This window comes from Aphelocoma coerulescens, chromosome 7 (assembly GCF_041296385.1).
Source record: "Aphelocoma coerulescens isolate FSJ_1873_10779 chromosome 7, UR_Acoe_1.0, whole genome shotgun sequence".
Lineage (NCBI taxonomy): Eukaryota > Metazoa > Chordata > Aves > Passeriformes > Corvidae > Aphelocoma > Aphelocoma coerulescens.
The window spans coordinates 7366812-7386473 of record NC_091021.1 but is presented as its reverse complement, the minus strand read 5'-3'; the positions used below and the strand labels follow the sequence as shown (position 1 = coordinate 7386473).

At 36.5% G+C, this 19662-nt stretch overlaps 1 long non-coding RNA gene across 4 annotated transcripts in view; it reads left to right on the top strand.

Moving 5' to 3' along the window:
• LOC138113313 (uncharacterized) overlaps positions 1-12187 on the top strand; it is a 52683-nt gene extending 40496 nt beyond the window's left edge. For 3 of the 4 annotated variants that reach the window (XR_011152101.1, XR_011152100.1, XR_011152098.1), the window contains 2 exons: positions 10711-10793; positions 11534-12187. This is a non-coding gene — a long non-coding RNA (uncharacterized lncRNA). Of the gene's footprint in view, positions 1-8251; positions 8529-10710; positions 10794-11533 lie in introns of all 4 variants that reach the window. The other variant, XR_011152099.1, reaches the window with a different exon arrangement.
• The last annotated feature ends 7475 nt before the right edge of the window (positions 12188-19662 follow it).

Genomic DNA, 19662 nt, shown 5'->3' with positions numbered 1-19662 from the left:
CACCAGCCCTGGTGGCTGAACTGGGGAACTCCGGATCAAGTACTGAAGCATGTGCCACACCTTTGCCATGTTGGCATGGGATGGGCAGGGAAAGGCAGAGGGTTGGCACAGGGATGCAGCAGATCAGAGAAGGGTTTGCTGTGCTGCAGCTGTGGCAGCACAAAGGGAGCCCCTCGTGCTCCTCCCAGCAGCACTGCATGCCGGCACCTGCGTAAATAATTCATCTTTCCTCTTGCTGGGGTAGCCCATGAGGGTTTGTGACTGGATTGAAACTGAAAAGGAAAGAGCATGGCATAGGTTTGTGTTCCCTTGGTCCCAAATCCTCTAACACTGGCAGAGGAGAAAATAAGTTCATGTTTTTCTCTAAATTATTTGCTTGATTATCTACTCTGTCTGGAATTGGTTTTTCCTCTAAGCTCTACTTGCTTTCCTTGTCTCTTTTTATTTCTGTTTTCCTCCGCCCCACAGAAATAGCACACAATTATCCCTTTTCCCACAGTATTGCTTTGTGAGAGTGGCAAAAATTAGAAGTTTCTTCCTGGCTACAGTAAGGCTGAACCCTATTTACAGGGTTTTCAGGCTGAGAATACAGAGTGAGATAATCTGAGGATTAAATGTAGTAAGAGTCTGCCATGAAGTAACCACCATACAAGATGGCACTAAAAGTGAAACATGGCCTAGATTTACTGGGGACTAAAATTGATCTGATGTATCTTTGCAGTCAGATGCCAGAAGAGGCTGCTTTTCATGTTCAGCCTATTTCACAAATGGCAGTGTGCTACTTTTCTTCCATAAAGAAGGACTTACGTGAGCTCACTTGTGCCTTATCTAGCAAAACAAAGTAAAACATATGCTACTATAAGAATGTTCTGGTAGGAAAACATTAGCACAAATAAGGTACATTAATTCAATTTTAAATCCTGGATATTTTGCAAAGTATCAAGTGGAGCCTTCAGAGGCAGCTTGGATAGGAACAGCTAAGCCACTTGCCATTTTTAGCACTTATTTAGATATATTTTACCAAAGTTCAAGCCCTTATTACTCATATGTGAGTCCATTCTGTCTTAACTAGGAGATAAGTAAAATCACTTAATGTGGCATTGATATTCTAACCGCTTTTCTCTGTTTAAGTCTTCATATAATATCAGCTAATACTGAGCCTCAACTTTGGTTTCACTTCAGGGGTTGATTATTGTGACAATTATTTGAATTAATTTATTCCTGATTAAATAAATTATATTTTGCTTCAAGACTTCACGATCATAAATTTCTGTGATCACAGTTAAAACTGCCCAAGCCCTAATTTATTTGTCAGGCATTTTATGAGTTAAGTTTTTGGCACCATATTAGATCTCAAATGGCCATTGCTGCCTACACTGGCATTACAGCAAGAGTTACAGCAGGTTTCTGCTTACTGTTTCGTTCCATTTAGCAGTAGAGAGACATCAATGTAGACAATTGTCAGAATAATGCAATGCTTATAATAAAAATTAAAATAAACAAGTACTTAGTGTATTTTCCTGGCAGGAAATTCTGCTTTATGAATGAAAAAACTTTAATGATAAAGTTGGTAATCATCATAGAAGTAATAAAGATTTTTATAGGAAAAATATGCAAAATTATTATTTTCCACTGCTGAACATTTAGTAGGTTTGCAGATCAGCTACATCCATGGGGTTGTTATCTATCTGTTGGTAGTTTGGGGAAGTTTTCTTTGGTATGTTTTCAAAGGGATTTCTTTTTCTGCAAAGTTACTTGAGAGTGATTGAAACTTTACAGATCTGACAAGAACAGGTTTAATGGTAAGTAGTAATTTAAGGAATTTTGGGTGGTTGCTTTGCCCAACTCTGAAGGCTCTAGCTGGCATTGGCCCCTTGTGAAATGCAGACACACCCAGCACTCATTTCATTTTTTAAGGTACTTCTCTGATCACAGTGAATAATATGCCCTTAATAATTACTTGTTAATATGATTCCTGAATTAGAGGAGGGTTTAAATATAAGGTTGTTTGGTGTTCCTCTCTGTTCCTGGACGTGTCTCTTAACAGAGCATGTGCATTGCTGGGTACTTGTGCCACTGTGTTTGCTGCTATAAAATCCCAGCACAGGCAATCTAAGAGCAGTGTCCTCTCTTCTTATAACTAACCTTTTTTTTCTTTTGTTTCTCACCATAAATTGGGCTGCTTGTTTTTTCTCCTAGAAATAAGTTCTCCTCTTTGGACACTTTACTATGCAGTCTTGTACCCAACCTCCCAAATGCTATTGCTAGTTTCTAGTGTGATTTAACTTAATCCACACAGATTTTGTGAAGATTAATGGGATCTGAGACTATAAATCCTGTTTTATTTGATGTCTTAAGTATATACTTAATTATTAATGGTATTCTACCTATGTTTGAGGAACAAACTGTATTGTTCAGATAAGGATATGAATAGGTGAAGAATGTCTAGAAATTGATAAGAATGTAGATATTATTTTCCTTAAAGGGCATGAATGAAAGTAGAGCCAAGATGTGGAAAAAGTTCCTAACACTTGATAAATGATCTGTAAATATGTGCTCTAAAGCACAATGATGGACAATGGAGGGTTCCTTTACTTCATTTGTCCACCCCTCACATCCATCCCCCAATTACTTTTCTTAAATTGTGACACAATTTCTTATTCTTTGTAATGGGTAAATGGAACTTTCTCTTGATAAAACTACTTCAGGTAAATTTTTGTTAGGTGCAAAGTCTGTGCTCATTTCCTTTGTAGAAATAATGGAATCGTTCCTGAATCTCACTAAACTAAGTCCTTGGAATTGCAGTAAATATGCAATTAAGAAAGAATGGCAATTCTGTAGAAGTCAATGATTCCTGCAGACTTTTTGAAACCAAAACCCTATTAAAAGTACCTGTTGTATCTTTCTGTGAGGAACAGCAGGAAGTATTTTTGTAAGCTGACAAATTGGTTTTTAACAAGTTTAGCAGTCTCTTTCAGACTCACCTTTTTAATTTATCTCATTAAATATGTACTGTATCCAAGAAAGTACTCTTTCTCAAAAGAGCATAATTTTTTATTTTGTTCTTTTAAGATAGATTTGTATTTAAACCAATTTTTAAAATTTAGTATAAATATGTAACAAATCAGAATAAATAAAAAAATTCTGAATTTTGGTTTCTGAAAGATGGTAGTCAAAGACATGCTGTTTCTTCTGCATTAATTGTTGAAATTAAATGGTGTTTCATCTAACAAATGCCAAAAAATATTCTTATAACTGAATTACAAAAGCGACTTACTGCTAAAAAAGTGATTTAAAGTTTTGTGCTATTAGAGTTTTGTTGGAAAAGTCCGAGGACTCTGGCAGGAGGAGAAATTGCAGACCAGCCAATGTGGTTGATAAAAGCAAGCTCCGTTTATTAGCAATCCAGAGGCACTTATATAGTGTACCAGCTTGTTAACTCTTAAGTGGCTTAGACCTATCAAAACGCATTTCTGCTTCTACATAATTAGACTACATTGGCAAGCTTCTACTGGTTATGTTATGATTAAAATAATTCAGAGTTCACCCTCCCTTCTCCTGGTCAGTACATCTTATCTGCACAGCTGTACATCCTCAAAACTCCCTTTCTTGTTCCCAGGCTTGTTTCTCACTCGGGTGCTTTCTCATTGAGGGTTTTTCTCATGCAGGCCTTTTGCTTGCAGGCTTTTGCTTGTACAGTTATTGATTTGTTCCCTTTATCAATAATCCACGTCCCTGATCCTCTAATCATTTTGCAACAGACTTTTTATTTTGTTGGAGTTTTGTGCACCCTAATCTCTCTGTACCATGATTCTACTTTACGCCACTACTTCCCTAACTGGCTTTAAAGCCAGTTTCCCAGTCTTATTTTGCCATGTGTTTCATTGGTTTTTTGGGATTCTTTAGTTTCCGTGGTTTTTTCCTTTCTTTTTCCTGTGCTGCTTTGTGGAGTAGTCAGAAATCCTTCTCAATATTTACCTTTAAAATTCTTCTTAGGACTTGATGCTCTTGTGGTGCCTAGAGATACCACGTAATGTTATACATGTTAGCATAATCCAACAAACTTTGGAATTTTTAACTGTTATGGGCTCATTCAGAATGTTATAAGCCCCTTAACATTTGCAGGTTCTGAAGAACTAATTCTCTCAGATTTGAAACAAAACAGCAACAACAAAAGCACTGGCAATCAAAGTTGTTCTGATTACAGGGGTCTGCCTTTTGACTAGCAAATATACAGCTCCTAGTACAAGATGCAAATTTGATGTGGGAAAAAAATAATAAAAAAGCTGTCAACACTGCTTTTGTGGCTCCTGTGAACAACTTAACTCAGAGACTTTTGCCTTCTTCCCTGTAAAATGTAAAGACATGTAAAATGTTAGTGTCACGAAGTGCTTCTGTGTGCTGAATAGGTGAGTGTACAGATTTAACGTCATTAACACTGGCACAATCCTTGCTTAAGAGCCTGTGTTAGGAATGGGAAAGCTGCACACCTGTCTTTGGTCTTCTGGGTGGGAGATTTAAGCTAATTCCTCTGCGTTGTAAGTGCCATATGGGGCTGAAAGAGTTAAGGCTTAGAGGTTATTTTTAGGCAATTGCAATTAAAAGGGATTAAGCAGCTGCCTAAAGAAGAACCCTAGATTTTCTTTGCATGTCTATATGATTTTAATCCTTGGGTTTTTGGTTTTTTGAATAATGACAATACTAAAATCCAAGTCCACCTTCTTTCACCAGTGGCTACTAATATGGGTAAGATCAGAGCAAGTGGGCTTAATTGAAAAATATTCAATACTGCTAACTGGGCTGTGAATGACAGCAGAAGGTTCATGTTAGGAATAGTTTTGTGCTGCAGATAAAAGGAATTACTGATTACTGGATAAGCAGATAACAATGAACACTGGTTCAGACACATAAAGCCTAATCTTCTGTCACGTTGACAATTTTCAGACCAACTACTGGTTTGCTTAACAAAGCATTCATTTACAGTGGTAGATACTCCAAATGAGGAATGTGAATGTTACTGTGGGGGAAGAAAAAGGCTATTTTTCTCTTTAGATTATCTTTTTGGCTGATTAAAACAAACCTCTGATCTCTAGTTTGACATTTAAGTTTTTTGAAGTCTGTGAAAGTATTCACCTCCTGAGGCACCCATATAAACACAATATTCCTTTAATGCTGCTGACTGAAAGGAATAAGGACACAGACAGAGCTTGTTCTCTCCTGTTAACTCTTAAATAAATAACCTTATAATTGTCTTCACTTATCAATCACAGGAAAATGTCCTAAAATATAGTGCATTTCAGAACATTGTCTCCCTCAGTCACGGCTGTGTCTATGAGGTGCAAAGCAGATAGAGAGCACTGATAGAAGTTGGTCACAGCCTTGGTGTGACCTGATTGGAGTTACAGTCACTGGAGATGCTGTGGGGAATTATCTGAGTAGGAAATATTCATTTGTATCTAGATGGAATCAGCTTCCACGGCCAGCCTGTAGCTCCTCTCTGACGTGCAGGGACACAACAGCAAGCAGACAGCTTCCATCTAAGCCATCCCCAAGTGAGACAACAGAGTGACAGGGGCTGGTGCTGTACAGGTGGTAATTACTTCTATCTACAGGGATCACTGCTATTCCAGTAAACAATGAATTTCTATGGATTCTGGGAGACTTCTTTTCTTAAACTAGAAGTCTATTTCACTGAATGCACTACCAGGCTGTTTTCTTTTGCTTTCAATCTACTTGGTGGATAATCATCAAATAGCCTCCTAAAGTATTTGAAAATTTGCCTGGAGCAAATCATGTCTCTAATGGTTGGATTTTATTGGAAGCTTTGTGGACAGCCAGGTAAGGGAAGCTTATGAATGTGAATTTCCATGGTATCACAGTACAAAACAATGCCATAGCACAGAAAAATTGGAGTGAACTTTTTAACTCTAGTTTAACAACTCCATATTTTGTTTCTTTTAGACAGGCTTTCATATGGCTGCTAACCTGTAGGACCTGTGAATTTTAGCATTTTTGGTGTCTAATACTAATTATTTGCCGCTTGTGGAAATAGTTTTTTAGCTAAGTTTGCCTACTTAAATCATTGGTTACAGTAGTAGCAGTAAATACATAACAAAGCCACATTAAACACAAGATACATATGTGTAAAGCATCAGAGTGAAGAATACAAGTCTCTTTACCTGCAAGGTAAAAAATTATAGTAATAGTTCCAACTTATCATCTCAGCATGTTTTACTAATAGAAACACATTAAAATGTTGAACCCAATGAGATCACTGCTGGTCTAAATATACTTTGAGTTAATCCCTATTCATTTCAGAGTAACTAGATATTTTATCTAGTACCTATTTAACTGTAAGTAATTGTCTTTCTAATATTATTGAAAGGTCTTTTTTAAGTATGATCCCATTTTAAGAAGCAAATTTCAAGGCTATTGTTAATAGAGAAAGTGAAAGCAAGCTGTCAGGTGAGTTCAGTGGTATAAAGATAGCTGATGTTCTCTGTGGGGCAAATGTGCTTCAAGTCTGACCAAAATGAGTAAATCATTAAGCCAACATGCTATCTGCCTGTGACATTAACATAAGACAATTTTTTGTCATAATTTGTTTAATTTTCTTACATTGTTTGTTGCTCAGCAATTAAAATGTGTTGTTTTAAGTAGAAGAATATTGCTGACTCAACAGAAACTTTTCCATGTTTCCCATTTTCCCCAAGAGTGGGTCACAGGATATATCCTGAAGTTATATCTGTAGTAACTTCTGAAGCAAACAATTCAGCCAGTTAAGAAACCTAAAAATTTTGCACTGGTATTCCAGATTTTCTCATTGGTGATTACAATAAAAGTAGACTTGGGCAAAAAGATTTTTGTAAATCCTATTACACGGTTTCAGGTGAATGATAAATTGTCATGCATACTATTTGGATCCTATTATATGTAAACCATGAGAAAGCTCTAAAAGGTCTGGAAAGGGCAGGTCTCTAAATCAGGTTTGAGCAGGATGACTTTTATTTCTTTCAATGCAACTTCCTGCATGCTCAGGTGGGGCTTTTTCAAGCTTATTGTCCTGTTTCAGAGATTAAAGTCATTGCCTCTGATTTCAGGATTAAAAAATCCCCAACAAACTGAAATTTTTAAAAGCCCTTAGAACAAGCTCATAATGATGCAACTAAAGTTTTAGCTGTCTGGTGTTCAAATTTGGTCAGGATTTAGCAGACAGCATTGACATCTTTGCTTTGTGCACAGGGTGTGTGAATTACTTTGGGGTTAATCTGTACTTCATGGCCAGCCTTGTTTCACACTCTGCTTCAGAACTTCAGCAAAAAGTAATTTTAGGCACATATGATTCAGACCCTTATCACCTTTATGGGCAATGTCATGTTCTAAAAATTAAAGCCTAGAGTTAACTGAAAGGGGGTTTCTGTTGTTGTAGGTTTGGGATTTTTCTTGTTCAACTGAGGGGAGATGCAGTTTCAAAGCAGAGTCGTAGATTTTGGAGAAGTTGACTTAACATAGTCATCTATTGTTTGAATTTAAAAATGGGACTGTGCATTTACTTAGTACCACTAAATTGTGTAGGGCTGCAAAACATAATGTTTTTCTTATTGATGAAGCCTGTATTCAGCCCTGAGGTAGCTTTGTAGTGCTGGTGAATCATCCTGGCACAGCAGTACTCCTCCTGGGAAGCACGGAGAGGGAATAGACTGTGCAAGCTCTGTGTCACCACAACTATTGTGATTGGAAAAGGATTCGAGTTCCTGCAGTATCTTGGATGTGTCCCTGTGTTAGACCATGGAAAGGACTGTACATGTGTCTTTGAACTGCTTTGGAGGCATTATGCATGTCTGCTGAAACTCATTTGTCTGAGGGTGTACTGAAGAAAATCATGTCTGAAGCTTGCGGACAGAGGAATAGATTTCTAGGTACTGCTGGTTAAAGAGAGAAATAGTATAAGCATTTATTTTTCCATTTTTATTTGACAGTTATAGCCCTGGTGTTACCTCAGGTTACTGCTTATTCTTTCTTTTTCTTAGTTATCTGATAAGGACACTTAAAAGTTGGAATTGCCTACAACATTTGTGTGACTATTGAAATGGAAGTAATTAAGCTGCACTTATGAGTGCACTTGACCCTATCTGTTCATAAAACCTAGTAAATGTTAGGTGGAAAATGGAATACAGTTACTGTGCTAGTTTCTGCAGTTTGTGGAAATCAAATGGCTTAATAGAAATTATTCTTCATTTTTGCTCCACAGAAAGGTTTCATCTAACAGACATCCTGGTCAAAATACCCACTGGAAAAAATGAAATTTGTGAGAATGTTGGAGGTCTTGGAGAGACTAGAGCCTTCTCTGTCTGGTCTTCTCTTCTCATGAGTGTTTCCAGGAATGGGTAATGCTGGCTGCGTAACACAGGAAGATCAATCCCTCTTACCCAGGGATCACTATAATTTTAAATACTTTTTCTAACCTGATGTGTCCGCAAAGAGTCTGGGCTTTCTTCACTACTGATAGAATTAGCCGATATAAAGAGGTAACGAGGGTTTTTCTTTTCTTTTTCCTTCAATATGGGGTATCAATAGAGATGGCAAATTCTTATTCTGGTCTAAAATTCTTGTACATCAGGAATACATTTTTAAATGTTACTTTTCTTGTTGTGCAGTTACCTTAAAGAATAAAAAGTTGTTTACAGCATTGATGACTATTGTGAAATCTGAAAGAATTCAGATGTCCCTTTCTAGCATTCAATTCTTCTTGCTTTGACAAATTTGGTAGTGTCTAAAGCATAACCTTTCATTTATACGTTATGGTTGCTTGGTGTTTTCTTTGTCCTAGCCTATTTCTGTTCTTGATCAGAAATGCAAACGATCTCAAATATTGTATCAGTTTGTATAATCAATAAATAAATAGCATTATTTAGGACTAGATTGATATGGTGCAGCAAAAGGTCATTGACAGAGTTGCAGGGGTTTAAAAAAGCTAAATAACAGCCTCAGCTGAAGTGGTTGAAACAGGAACGGTTTTGCTATGCAATTAACGTTAATGGTTTTGCTATGCAATGCATGTTAGTGGTTATGTTATGAAATGAATGTTACAATTTTTTGTGTGCTATGGGATATACTTCTGTCTATTATTTCCCTGTAGCTTACATTAAGAGGGGGAAATATGCAGCTGCTGTTCCATCAGTCCTATGTGAAATTTTGACCTCTGACACCTTGCAGGAAAGTGCCATTGTAATAGGGTACTCTTCAGGTAGTAGAAGTGTGCAGTAAGAGACATCGAGTGTGGAATCCTTCACAAATATTTGGACAATGATTGCACTAAAGAATGAGCAATTATCTAGCAAGCCTCTTTACGTGTGAGGTTTTGTAGGCAACTTTTTCTGACTATGATTTAATTTCCCCAAAGCAAAGCCATTTGCTAATTCCATTTACCTCCATGCCTATTTTATTTCAAGGAGAGTCCCTCAATGATTTTCTCACAGTTACTCTTAAAGGAGACATAGTGCTATTTATGTTTTTGTATTAAGAACAAACAGTCGTGTTACATACATGGTTCAATGTGTGAATCATTTCTCAGAGAAAGTGCATTTTTTTCAGATCAAAGACGTCAGTCTTCCATAAATAATCAAATCAGTTTTATGGGAGTGTTTTCATCATCGATGTTTGACATTCTACTGAATGTTTCACACAAGAATGTACTATTTATGTTTGAGTTTTTGGTTTATGCTTTGGCGTAAGAACACGGATTTCAGTTCCCTATATTTTAATCATTTGCATGAATATGCATTTGTGTATTTACAGTGTTTTAATAAGGATCCCTAAGGATCTTATGTGAGTAAATCTGGCAGAAAAAGGAAGACAGAGAAATTGTGGACATGTATGTCAGGCTGGTTAAATCACGAGTACTGGCTGTAACAGTATTATGCAGAGTGGCTGATCTTGTGATTTGTGATCTGCAAATTTCACTAAGATTGATTTTGTGAGCAAAAATAGCCTTATATAAGGTCAATGGCCTTAAATCTGGTTAGCAGTAAATATCATACATGCTAATATTAGTTATGACTGCTTGGTGAAATCTTGTTAGATTGGTGGACTCTTAACAGAAAAATGTATGTTAGTATAAAACCACAAGAACAATTGGAAGAGAAAGACCATGTCCTTGACTGTTTTGATGCTAATAATACACTCTGCACATTCTGTCAGCACGGGATGTAATTCTGCCTAGCTTGTGTATGTATTTGTGTGTTGATTTTTCTCTCTTTGCTGTACAATTCCTTATTCAGTGTTCAATTTATTCTTTACACAATGGTTCATCCTTTGAGGTGACCAACATGAACAGAGGCCCTGTGTGATAAAATGAAAGGGAAGCAGGGTGTTGTGAAGATGACTATACCTTTTACTTATATTTGTTAGGTTCCAAGAGCATCTAGAAGCTTTCTGCTAAAGAAACCTCCTTAATTAATGATGTTTGAGGCTCCTGAAGTGCAGCCTTTGCTAGGTTACAAAAAAGACTGTGAAAGGTAGACTTCATAGTGTATAGGTGTGGATGCTTTGAAGCCAAAAAAAGCAGATTAATACGTATTGTCTCTTTATGCATTTTTTTCTAAAACTGCCTATACCTTAGTGGACAAATATTGATTTAGAAAAACTGATATTCACCCTATGTTTTCACTTTTAATCTTTTTCTGTTTTCACTTTTCCTCCTCTCATCAGTCTATGTGTGATCATTGCTGCTGACTGCTGAACGATAACATGTCTGTGATGAATAAACTAAAGGAACCTAACCTGATGTTCAGGTAACTGACTGGATTATCAATAGTTTAAAAAAACCCTCCAAACCCAAAAGTTATAATGCAGATGTATCTTATTAAGCTGCTCCTTTATAGCTGTTTCCCCTCCTGGGCATTAAATGACTTTTGGGCAGTGTTTTTGAAAGTTTATCTCCTCTTTTGGCTTTCTGATGCCTTTTTGCACAGACTTGACCTAGCTGTGTTAGGAGGATTTGGGATTTTTGGGCTGCTGTTCTGCAGACACAACAATTATTACTAGTAGACCTGCAATAACTGTATTTCCATGCACTGGTATGAAATAAAAGAAGCTGGCTTGCTATTCCAGTCTCAGCAAAGAGATTTGAATGCCTCGTGACAGTGACTTATGCAATTTTGCAATCCTAGTTAATTTTTGAACAAAATAGCAGATAAAAATATCTTCCAGAATAGTGCTGAGTTCCTGAAATCCTAGCTTAGGAATTTTGGAGAATAAAGAGCATTCCTCTAGTTTAAAAGCTATTTATTGCAAACCTTCTCCCTTGAAAATATTTGGGAAATATTTGCTTGATATATAGGAATATTGCAGAACCTGTGTAAATTTGGTTTATTTTCAGCATGAAATGTGAAGCCTTTTTAATTTATGACTCATAAAAACACTGTGGCAATGACATTAAAGTCTGTAGTTTGGAGCTAGGATCAAACTGAAGAAAGGAAGAACAGATGTTAATTCACCAAAAAATTATTTCCCTATGATTCTATTCCCTCAGTGGTTTATGATACAAGCAACACACGGTTTGAAGATGAAGCTGGGGAAAATGAAGTACGAAAGGAATGACTTGACTGTCACTTTCAAAGAAATATATAAGTGCATGAAAGGGAGGGAGTTGTTTCTGTTTGTGCTTGAGCAAATTTCCCTGTAGGGAGATGTGTCAGATACTATGGAAATAAAAAGCAACCTCTTTGGCATGTTGTATATTGATTGCTCTGTCATGGACAGTGATCTCTGAATTGATCTGATGTTCTGTCACACTTCATGCCCTGTCTTTTGCCTTAATGTAGTACTAATAACAGTTGTGATAAGTGGAAATATTACTTAAACTATTTTTAATCTCAGCAAGTAAGAAATAATGCTTCATTAGACCAGAAGTGTTGTCAGTCAGTGCTGTTAGTGCAAACTCACACAGGCAGTGTGAGCATACTGATTTGAGCATTAGGGAACTTTTGTTTAATCATATTATATGTGCCTAGGCCATGTGTTTTTACTGTGAGGTATAAAAAAAGTCACACTCATGTCTTCTGTGTTTAGCTGAACTTTTAGCTCTGTCTCTCAAATTTTCTTTAATGAGAAGAAGTACATTGTTTCACATTTCTCAACCTTTACCTCATGTAAAAAAAAATTAGAAGCATCATAAAATAAAAAAAATCTGATCAAAATATTTTCATTTTAGTCTCTGCAATGATTTCAGGACTTTTCCATTGAGCAGTTTTGTTTCTTTTACTGATTTCATTTTAACATCCAGGACTGTATTCCTGTGTGATGTGTTCTGCAGCTCTGTGGAAGGTTTGCCTGCCTTCATATCACTGACTCTGCTTAAAATATTTTTTCTGCTTATAAATGGAAGAATACAAGTGTTTATTTTACCAACATGCTTAGAAGTTCAGGGAGACCCATGCTTGAAAGACAGAATTATTTTGGAAAATTATTTTCCAGTTGATGCTGAAGCCTAACACTAAACACTGTATATGAGCTCTGTAGGTATTGGAACACAGACTGCACTACACAAAGTGTTGGCAGATGCTGTTTTCGTAATATTTGGTGGTGTTCCTTAAATACAAAATGCACTGCCTGACAATTCTTTGGAGCAGACTGTATGTCTATTGCAAAATGCCTACGTTATCTCATGGAACAACTGGAATCTGGCTTTCTGTGAAGTAAGGGGAATCCAGCTTCAAGAATTTCTTATATGAAGAGTTAATTTCAAGTGATTTTGCTATTATGGCAAGAGTGCAACTCAGTTGGAAATAGTCTGTGTAACAACCGGTCCCTTGAAAGCTCTCCCATCTGTGGAGCAAAGGCATGATTAATTTCATGGAAGAAAATCCCTTTTTCCTTCTCCCATCTCTTGAACTTAAGCAGGCACTTAACATTTTTTCCTGCAGAGCTGTTTATGTCAATGACTGGTTTGTTCAAAAGATGCAAAAAAAAGCTTCTAATGATTACTTCAGGATGTACCTTGTAAATGCAAAATGGATCACTCATTTCCTCTCCTTGGAATGATGTTCAGTCTCCAGTGTGTTCTGCGTTTATTGCAGGGTAATTTTCTTTTCAGATAAAAGTGTTCCCGAGGCAGTTAAGAACCATAACTTATATTAGTTGTTATGTTTCTTCCTTTTTTTGGGGAAGAAGGTTGAGTTAGAGGCTCAGCAGCTACAAAAATACCCCAACACTCCAGCTTCTTTTATTTCTTAATTTAAAGACAATCTTGTAGGGTTATGAAAGAAGGGATCTTTGTATCTTCCATTCTTTATGATAACAGTGACTGGGACTTATTTCCCCTGCAGCAGAGCCTCTCTCCTTCCACTTGTAACAGGCTGCACTCCCCATGTGGGTCATGGGTCCTCACTGTGGCCATCAGCACTTGGCAGGTCAGCTTGAGAAGGCACCACTTTAGCTGTAACAATGCTGGGTAGGGTGCAGAGATGTCAAGAAAGTTGCCAAAGATAAGTTTGAAGTGTTTCACAAAATAACAGGGATTTTAAGGACAAGTGTTGCAGAACACATATGCTTTTGGTTTAATGAAATGATTTGGAAAATAATTTTCACTTCCAGGCATGGATACTGGGAAGGAACAACACAACAGGTGCATTTGATTTCTAGTTTTGCTCTTCCCTGGAGACTCTTTGTATTCTCTTCTGGATCTTTTTTCCTCTTAGTTGTGTGCTGCTTAATTCTTTCTTTCTGTGAATGTACAATTTTTGTGAGAATGCTGCTGTGTTCCTAGTTTGGGGCACATCCTCCTTTTTTCTGATGCCTGACCATGGCAAAGTTCTGAGTCTAGGATCAAGTCAAAGAGAATCCTCCCGAAGGTAAGATTTGGTGTGTAGTGACTTCTACTGGAAAAAAAGGAGTGTTTTGGGGCTTGTACATAAACATATTGGTAAACTTAGCAGAAATTTTCCGCTTTATTTGCTTTATTTTCATTTAACTTTATTGGCAAAATTTCTTGGTTTTTGTAAGGCTGTGGCTTCTCTTAGGAGCTATTCTCTAGTTTGTCAGACAAAACCAAGAGGGATTTGGGAGCAGTGAAAGAGAGGGGAGAGCAAAATAGGAATAGAATCAGATCATTGTTAGATTAGCATACTGCATTCAATACTAATGTACCTTATTCTGGGATGGTGAAGTTGTACCTTTGATTTGCTTTCCCAAATCTGTAAAAAGCATTTTATGGGAGTTTGGGAAAAATTACTTAGCATTGCTATATTGTGACACTGAATTATTCACTTATTTAAAGGTTACTTAGAAATGATAAAAAGATACTACAAAATAGCATAGATACAAAATAGATGCCCTGAACCTTGTCATTTTTTCCCTGAATATGGTTCAAAGAAACCCAGTTACAGTCTTCTCAGGGTATTGCATGCTTGTTTTCTCTACTAACATCAGGTAAGATTTACGTTTCCAATAGCAGACAACAAATGCTGGGTGATGCAGGGAGCACCAACATCAAGAAACATCCAACCCTGCTTTCTCAGAACTTGTAAAATCCAACCAAATTTCCATTTTGCACATAATTTTCCAGTCTTTCAATGGTGTCTTATGTTGTCTCAGATCTCTCTATAGAAATTTCAGTCTGATTTTAAGGTATTACATTGAATTTAGGTATTTGACAGAGGTTTTGTTCTGTATCGTTTTGCAAAAACACACAAAAATTTTCAACTGCCAAAATCTAAATTGTTGCTTAAACTTTTTTGATCATCTTCTGCAAGGCAAACCATATGTTATAATCTGTCACTAGAATTTCTTTGGGTTTCTTCTTTAATACCATTTCTTGAGTCAGGCTATGCCTCCGTTTTGCAGTTATAAGTCAGGATAGTAAATGGAAGAGAATGGGAGCCAGGATCTCTAATCCCCAATCTGACAGTTCTGGCTTTAGGCAAGTCACTTAAATTGTGTCTCAGATTCCCATAAAACGGGATAACATGTCTCTTGCTCATCAGGGTATTGTATGAATCGATTTACACTTCTAAGATTTCGCAGAATGCTTTATGTTGCTGCATTTTACTCTCACTGCACTCCCCACCACCTGCTGATTTCTGGTTTTGCACTGGCCAAAAGAGACATGATGAAGAGAAGGAAGTATTTCTAATTAATATTCAGAAATATCAGAGTAAAAATGACTATAAATATGAAGTTGCCACTTAGAGCGATATTGTCACATGAATGCAAATCCACAAGTCAAGAAAATGGCCCAGGGTAATTTTCATCTTATGGTCTCTTATCAGGAATCTGATAGGTAAAGGGGATATGTGTTGGAATTTAACAGACATTGGGGAAGGTGTGAGAGCAGCAGGCTCGTTATGCCCTGTGCTACACCATTTGCATAACACTCGTGTCATTTTTGAGCCAGTAGCTGTTGTGGCTCCTCCAGGGTAATTTTATCCCTGCTCTGGAGTATGTCCTCTGCTATAGGAGTTGTGTTTACACAACCTTGTCTGTTCTACTGAAAGTACAGCTGGAGTGTGTCATAGACACAATGCAGGATGTCTGTTGGCAGGCTCCAATGGCAGGTTTTACATGATGCCATAGCAGATTCACTCCATTTTTCTTAAATTTAAATTGTCTGGCCCTATGTTTACCTGTCTGGAACTCAGCACAAATTCTAGATGGCTTGGGAAGAACTCATGAATCATTTAACTACCTCTTATGAGCCAGACCAATGATGAGCACAGGCTGGACCATCTTATGTAGGCAGCTATGGCTGCAGAAGCAATTGGAGCCAAAACCTGTTATCCCTCTAGTGCAGATGGAGCAAATGCCATCAGAACACCCCAAATACTAATCAGGCAAAATAACACTTCTGTAGGGAAATTGTCTATATCAGAAATTCTGATGAAGTCAAAACCTGCTGAGCAGTATATGTGATTTGAATTGAACAGGTGCAGCTTCATCAGTGAAACTTGGAAATGCAGAACAAGACAAAGCCTTAACCTGACTATTAGTTTTCAGAAAATATTCCCTGTGTGTATATTTTAAATGCTAATTTTAATCAGTGTAAGAGACATCTAAACTAGTCATGGAGCCGCAGTCCTCCTGAGAGCAATAGGATTTACAGTGTAGCCTGTTGTCTGATGAGCCTCCTCAGCAGTCATATGAAGAGATGCTTAAATGAGAAAGTATTGTATTTTGGCAGCTTGTGACTTTGAAAATGTTTCCAGCTGTTTCTCTGAATTTAAAATACTGAAAACTGTAAGTTTCTAAGTATTTGGACATTTGCTGCTACAGAAATCCTTGTTTGCTTGTGGTACTTTGTGTCCAAGGCACTAATGTAACTCCTGGTCAGATAAAAGAAAACCTGGAAGTGGGAACAAGAAAGGAGTGTAAGGAAAGTAGCAAAGCAGTTGTGTGCCATTATACCATATGGGAGACAGCAGTGTGCTACAGGAAAACAGCAAATGGCATTGTTTGCTGTGAAGTGTGAGAAGAAAACTTTCCCTTTATGTGCTATCATTTTTATCTGCCTGTAGTTTCTGTCAGCAGTCTGCATGGATTTATTTATTACCTTAGAAAATATCACTCTGATCTGAATTATATTGTGGGGTTGTTTTTTTTGTTTGGGGTTTTTTCGTTGGTTGGTTGTTTTTTATTGTTTTGGTTTTTTGTTTAGTTTTGGTTTTTTTGTATTTTCAAGCAGGCAAATTTTAAGAGTGCCCAGAAATAAAACATACAGAGTGGTACTGCGTATTCTTTCTTCCTATCCATAAAAATTTTCTTGAATTAGTGTTACAGAATAATGTCAGCATCTATAGTTGTGGGCAAAGTAATTCTGATCAAACACCTGCAGGCCTTTGTAGCCCTGTAACTGCACTATTCTTATGCTATAGAAATGATATGGTTGAGAGCTCAAAAACCTCCCAAAGACGGTAGAATGTTGTCAGCTCTTTGATTAATGGATGCATAACAGTCTGTGGTTTTTAAGGTAAGGGCTGTGTGGTATAAATACCCAATATTCTGGAGATTTGCTCAGGAAAAGCTGATTTGAAAATGTTTGTTAAGAATAGGGACAGCTGAAAAACAAAAAATGAAAAAATGAGAAAAGGCAATAAATTCAGGAAGGATAGAATGATTGAAAATGAAGACCTGTTCAAAAATTCTAAAAGCCCTCTGTGACTGAAGAAACTCTGGAGGATAATATAATTCAATTGAATGAGAAAGCATCATGAAATTGAGCCAATACTTTTGATTAGTTGTGAGATCAGTGTCTCTTCATAGGGAAATCAGATAAAATTTGAATAGTGGTAGGGTCTTTAATGAAACATTTTGACTAGTTTTTGTTTTGAACTTAGATTTCTATGTATGTGCAAATACACTGTATTAGCAGAAAAAGGCATCAAAAGCAAAAATATTTTCATTGTAAAAATGAAATTTGTCTTTCACAACTTTGGTTATGTGTGGAACTTTAAAACTAATAAAAATTAATATTCAAAAAATGAAGATAAAGCAAGCTGAATGGTAAATATCATGACAAGAGTCAGACTGGGTCTATTTTGCTCAATATCCATTCTCTGACAAGGGCCAGAAACAGATGTTTGGAGAAGAGGCAAGAGAAGTAAAACAGAATAATTTCCAGTCTTTCTAGAAGGAACACTGGCAGATTCCAGAGATTTGTGGTTCAGGAACTTCCTGCTTTAGAGTCAGTCACTGCTTTATAAGGGAGTAATAACTAGATGCTGTGGAATCTGAGTTTGTAAATTACTGTAAATTGGTTCTGATGGGTTTTGTGAGATCAGTTCCTGCCTGGTGAAGGCTCCATGCACAAGCATATGTGTGAATTAACCTTTCCATTTGCAAAATGATACACTCATAGAGAGAAAAACAGGAGAGAGAGAGTTTGAATTGCTTTTTTGTTCCAAGAACTAACACTCCTTTCAAAATTCCTTGAGACAAAATTATTCCTTACAGGAATGAGTAATAACTTATCAGATTAATATGGTTGTATTTACTGCTTAGTAAGATGATGTCTGATTGACTTGATTCAAAGTAGACTGTTTGAAAACTTAAACTTTGTTCAGTCTTGGTGTAGATTAACCAAATGATCAGCAAATATTAAATATTTAAATTAAGAACATTATAAAATAATTCTGGGAAGATAGCCACAAATAAAACAGTGCAGTGGAAGCTTGAATGCAGTTAAAAATTAGGAGAAGCCAAGAGATTTTCTTCATTAAAAAGCATTCCTGAGTCAACATTTTATTATCTTTTCAACATCTTTTTGCTGTGCGGAATGTGCTGGGGAGGTTCAGTGATGTTGGGGTTATTGTGATACTTACCAGATGGTGTTTACTATAGCTGGCTTGGTAGTTAGGTCTTATAATTGAAACAGTTTTCCTTTTAAGTAATGCAAAGAAAGAGTATAAAAGGTATAACAATTAATAATTCCAAGTATTGAATCTGTAGTTCCATTAACTATTGTCTGAAAAAGAGACACTATATGTATATTTGCATGTTTTATGGAAAAGTTACTGATTGGAACAGCAATAATTTTATTGATTTTTGTAACACACAACTTGTGAGGATATTTTTCTAGCTCTGAAACTCTTATTTCTTAAAAAAACCCAAACAGTGCTAGAGATAGTTACTAGCACTATTGTTTCTCTGTTAAGTTTATTTATGTGTTGTAAGTGTCCTGTGCCTTGATATTTTGTATGCCAGACTGTGGCTATGCACTCTTGGATGTACATGAGAGAGGGGAGTATGTGCTGAGTACATTTCTTAATAATTCTGAATAATTGGTGCTCATTTATTAAGCTGGTACTGCTGCAATTGATGCCCAAGGGATGAGGAATGAGCTTCATGGGTGATGGGTGAATGCTTAGTACTGTGAAATGAAAATGTTTAATTCATGTCTATTACTTTTCCATTTACTTACATGAGAACTAGGGTAAAATAGAGCTGAAAGCTTACTCAGTTTGGATTGCCTATGAACAGATTTATTCCAGGATTAATTAACTCAATTGTCTGCAGTTTTCCCTTCCCAATTTTATTGACACTGACTGGAGAATAATGTCATTTGGTTTCAGTTATACACAGGAGTTAATCAGCACAAGTGCTCTTAAGATCAGGCACTTTGTCTAGATGTAGGATACATAATTATTCACTTTGATGTGATGTTAATCTTCTTCTAATATTAGCCCCTTCCAAAATAGTATACAGGAGGAAGCACTTTAACTTTTTTGTGAGACATTTGCTGTACTTTTGCTTTCCTTTTCCTGTTCTAATTTTTTTCTTCCTTCTCAGATTCCAGGCCATTTCCTAAGTATTTTTTTTTTCTGCAACAGTCTAGAAAATTTGGATAACTTTTGATAAATAGTCAGAATTTTTTGTTTAATCTCTTTGGGTTCTGTGTTCTATGACACAGCTTTGTGTTCAGCCTCAGAGAACAATTTGTTTTGTAAGTTTCATTTTCATTATCAATTTATTTCTAAAAACACAAGGTGATTTGGTTTTATCACTCTAATATTGATTATTCCATGAGCTTTAATGGTATACTTAAGTAATACACTATGTGCTCTAAAATACTGAAAGGTATCAAGAGTATAAAATGAAACAGATTCTTATTAGTTACTCAGCTTTTCCATCCCAAATAAGTGTGAACTGTAATTTCTTCAAATGCACAAA